The 5000-nt window shown below is 51.6% G+C and overlaps 1 non-coding gene across 1 annotated transcript in view; it reads left to right on the top strand.

Annotated features, from left to right (window-relative positions):
* Nucleotides 1–4439: 4439 nt before the first annotated feature.
* LOC124579795 overlaps nt 4440–5000 on the top strand; it is a 1910-nt gene continuing 1349 nt past the window's right edge. Inside the window, exon 1 of the ribosomal RNA XR_006972957.1 lies at nt 4440–5000. This exon is cut by the window's right edge and continues 1349 nt beyond it. This is a non-coding gene — a ribosomal RNA (small subunit ribosomal RNA).

The following is a 5000-nucleotide window of genomic DNA, read 5'->3' as shown; positions in this document are numbered from 1 at the left end:
CCATATTGTGCCTTAACCTAACCCATATTGTGCCTTAACCTAACCCATATTGTGCCTTAACCTAACCCATATTGTGCCTTAACCTAACCCATATTGTGCCTTAACCTAACCCATATTGTGCCTTAACCTAACCCGTATTGTGCCTTAACCTAACCCGTATTGTGCCTTAACCTAACCCGTATTGTGCCTTAACCTAACCCGTATTGTGCCTTAACCTAACCCGTATTGTGCCTTAACCTAACCCGTATTGTGCCTTAACCTAACCCGTATTGTGCCTTAACCTAACCCGTATTGTGCCTTAACCTAACCCGTATTGTGCCTTAACCTAACCCGTATTGTGCCTTAACCTAACCCGTATTGTGCCTTAACCTAACCCGTATTGTGCCTTAACCTAACCCGTATTGTGCCTTAACCTAACCCGTATTGTGCCTTAACCTAACCCGTATTGTGCCTTAACCTAACCCGTATTGTGCCTTAACCTAACCCGTATTGTGCCTTAACCTAACCCGTATTGTGCCTTAACCTAACCCACGTTGTGCCTTAACCTAACCCACGTTGTGCCTTAACCTAACCCACGTTGTGCCTTAACCTAACCCACGTTGTGCCTTAACCTAACCCACGTTGTGCCTTAACCTAACCCACGTTGTGCCTTAACCTAACCCACGTTGTGCCTTAACCTAACCCACGTTGTGCCTTAACCTAACCCACATTGTGCCTTAACCTAACCCATATTGTGCCTTAACCTAACCCATATTGTGCCTTAACCTAACCCATATTGTGCCTTAACCTAACCCATATTGTGCCTTAACCTAACCCATATTGTGCCTTAACCTAACCCATATTGTGCCTTAACCTAACCCATATTGTGCCTTAACCTAACCCATATTGTGCCTTAACCTAACCCATATTGTGCCTTAACCTAACCCATATTGTGCCTTAACCTAACCCATATTGTGCCTTAACCTAACCCATATTGTGCCTTAACCTAACCCATATTGTGCCTTAACCTAACCCGTATTGTGCCTTAACCTAACCCGTATTGTACCTTAACCTAACCCGTATTGTGCCTTAACCTAACCCGTATTGTGCCTTAACCTAACCCGTATTGTGCCTTAACCTAACCCGTATTGTGCCTTAACCTAACCCGTATTGTGCCTTAACCTAACCCGTATTGTGCCTTAACCTAACCCGTATTGTGCCTTAACCTAACCCGTATTGTGCCTTAACCTAACCCGTATTGTGCCTTAACCTAACCCGTATTGTGCCTTAACCTAACCCGTATTGTGCCTTAACCTAACCCGTATTGTGCCTTAACCTAACCCGTATTGTGCCTTAACCTAACCCACGTTGTGCCTTAACCTAACCCACGTTGTGCCTTAACCTAACCCACGTTGTGCCTTAACCTAACCCACGTTGTGCCTTAACCTAACCCACGTTGTGCCTTAACCTAACCCACGTTGTGCCTTAACCTAACCCACGTTGTGCCTTAACCTAACCCACGTTGTGCCTTAACCTAACCCATATTGTGCCTTAACCTAACCCATATTGTGCCTTAACCTAACCCATATTGTGCCTTAACCTAACCCATATTGTGCCTTAACCTAACCCATATTGTGCCTTAACCTAACCCATATTGTGCCTTAACCTAACCCATATTGTGCCTTAACCTAACCCATATTGTGCCTTAACCTAACCCATATTGTGCCTTAACCTAACCCATATTGTGCCTTAACCTAACCCATATTGTGCCTTAACCTAACCCATATTGTGCCTTAACCTAACCCATATTGTGCCTTAACCTAACCCATATTGTGCCTTAACCTAACCCATATTGTGCCTTAACCTAACCCATATTGTGCCTTAACCTAACCCATATTGTGCCTTAACCTAACCCATATTGTGCCTTAACCTAACCCATATTGTGCCTTAACCTAACCCATATTGTGCCTTAACCTAACCCATATTGTGCCTTAACCTAACCCATATTGTGCCTTAACCTAACCTATATTGCGCCTTAACCTAACCCATGTTGCGCCTTAACCTAACCTATGTTGCGCCTTAACCTAACCTATGTTGCGCCTTAACCTAACCTATATTGCGCCTTAACCTAACCTATATTGCGCCTTAACCTAACCTATATTGCGCCTTAACCTAACCTATATTGCGCCTTAACCTAACCTATATTGCGCCTTAACCTAACCTATATTGCGCCTTAACCTAACCTATATTGCGCCTTAACCTAACCTACGTTGCGCCTTAACCTAACCCACGTTGCGCCTTAACCTAACCCACGTTGCGCCTTAACCCAACCCACGTTGCGCCTTAACCCAACCCACGTTGCGCCTTAACCCAACCCACGTTGGGCCTTAACCCAACCCACGTTGCGCCTTAACCCAACCCACGTTGCGCCTTAACCCAACCCACGTTGGGCCTTAACCCAACACACGTTGGGCCTTAACCCAACACACGTTGGGCCTTAACCCAACACACGTTGGGCCTTAACCCAACACACGTTGGGCCTTAACCCAACACACGTTGGGCCTTAACCCAACACACGTTGGGCCTTAACCCAACACACGTTGGGCCTTAACCCAACACACGTTGGGCCTTAACCCAACACACGTTGGGCCTTAACCCAACACACGTTGGGCCTTAACCCAACACACGTTGGGCCTTAACCCAACACACGTTGGGCCTTAACCCAACACACGTTGGGCCTTAACCCAACACACGTTGGGCCTTAACCCGCTCTGTAATTGTCATACGACGCGTTAAATTAGTGTAGTGTTGCCTAACTGCAACCCCCGCAATATAGTTTGCTACTCGCACTGCCTGGTCCCCAGTGTATCGCTTCATGTTAAACACCTTGCAGCGATACACTGTAATGTGGATGGCAGCAGGACGTACATGCTCAATGCCCTTCGCAGTTGTTCATTGGCATTCGCATGGCGAAGCACTTAGCCTACGCTGTGGTACGGCCTGTGTCAACTGTCCGCTGATGTTGTACGTCCAAATCACACACTGTACTGCACATTGGTCCTCATGTACTGAATGATACATCGTGGTACATGTGACCGTACAACGACTGCGCCAACAACGGCGAACCATGCGGTCCAACTGTTGTGCACTCAGCTATGTGTCGTCTCCCTATAAGAGCCGGATTGCAGTGTGGTATGCCCTGGATGGCGATCAGCATGAGCCGTCTGTTGATGTAGTGGCGCGTGTTGTCAGACGTAGTCGTCTCTTCTCACACACCGTGACAGCATGGTGCACTGCGTTCCACATCTGCGACATGCGACAGAGGCCGGTTGACAGTCGTTCGCGCAATGGACATCGCATACGTACGGGGGCCACCTTCCACGTGTTCGCGAAGCGTGCACATGTTGTTGCGTGTATGTGGGCAGACATAGTGTGTCGTGACACCTGACACAGGCATGCAACAATCGTTGAATTTGCAAATGGCGATGGACGTCTACGTTTGCTGGTGACGTTACGCAAATGAACAACTGGTAAACCGTTGTGGTGCGGTTGTTCTCGCTAGAGGTGAATCAGTGATGGCGACGATCGGTTGAGCTACCAACCGGTTGTTTCAGCGATACCCACCATGCCCACGAACGTGAATGGCATGTGGGTGTGAAGCGATACGCGGCGGTGGCTGGGTGGGACCGTCCCCGGCCGGTGAGGGGGGGCCTCCCGGCGTGCTGGCCGCGCGGTGCGTGGGCGCACGCGCTACAGCCGGCTGGTGGGGGCGGCCAGTGGCAGGCGCGCCGGCCGACGGAGGCGGCAGGCGGCGCAGCTGCGCGCCGGCGCACCCTGCACGCGGCGCCGTGCGGCCAAAGTAGGTCCTCGCGGGCCCGGTGCGAAGCGCGGTGGACATCTGCAGTGTGCTGGTCCGATTGAGGACTGTGTGCGCTGAGGATGCGCCGCCGCCCGGCGCTCGGCGCCGCGACGCCGTCTGCTGCTCGGTCGCCTCTGCGGTTCTCGCAGGTGGTTTGTATCGCAGCTGTGCGGACGTGTTGGCGCGTGCGCTGTGCTGGGAGAGTTCGCTTCGGCACCCAAGTGGGGCTTTTGTCCTTCTGTGGCGCTGGCGTTGGAGCTGCCGGCCACCGTAGGTGGCGCGTGTTGTCTCCCGCCGGCAATGCCACGACAGCACGCTCCCGGGCCTCTGTCGGCAGCGGCAAGCTCAGTTGGGAGCACGGGTGGTCGCACCTAAAGCGTCTACTCGCCAAACTCCGGGCGATTGCGCCTCTCTCGAACCCGACCAAGTACTTAGGACGGCGCTGCGCGCCGCCGGGACCTGAGAGGGTTTCGAGGTGTATCGTGCAGGGGAGCTCAGCCTCCTCCTGTTTGCAGAATAATTGAGCGGACGCTTGCGTGTTCGCGCGGGCCCCCGGGACACACTCCCGGGCGGCCGGCTGCTCAGCTCTAGTTGACGCAGCTCCCTGGTTGATCCTGCCAGTAGTCATATGCTTGTCTCAAAGATTAAGCCATGCATGTCTCAGTACAAGCCGCATTAAGGTGAAACCGCGAATGGCTCATTAAATCAGTTATGGTTCCTTAGATCGTACCCACGTTACTTGGATAACTGTGGTAATTCTAGAGCTAATACATGCAAACAGAGTCCCGACCAGAGATGGAAGGGACGCTTTTATTAGATCAAAACCAATCGGTCGGCTCGTCCGGTCCGTTTGCCTTGGTGACTCTGAATAACTTTGGGCTGATCGCACGGTCCTCGTACCGGCGACGCATCTTTCAAATGTCTGCCTTATCAACTGTCGATGGTAGGTTCTGCGCCTACCATGGTTGTAACGGGTAACGGGGAATCAGGGTTCGATTCCGGAGAGGGAGCCTGAGAAACGGCTACCACATCCAAGGAAGGCAGCAGGCGCGCAAATTACCCACTCCCGGCACGGGGAGGTAGTGACGAAAAATAACGATACGGGACTCATCCGAGGCCCCGTAATCGGAATGAGTACACTTTAAATCCTTTAACGAGTATC

Source organism: Schistocerca americana, unplaced genomic scaffold, assembly GCF_021461395.2.
Source record: "Schistocerca americana isolate TAMUIC-IGC-003095 unplaced genomic scaffold, iqSchAmer2.1 HiC_scaffold_313, whole genome shotgun sequence".
NCBI lineage: Eukaryota > Metazoa > Arthropoda > Insecta > Orthoptera > Acrididae > Schistocerca > Schistocerca americana.
The sequence above is the reverse complement of the archived record's forward strand: the minus strand, read 5'-3'. Positions and strand labels throughout refer to the sequence as shown.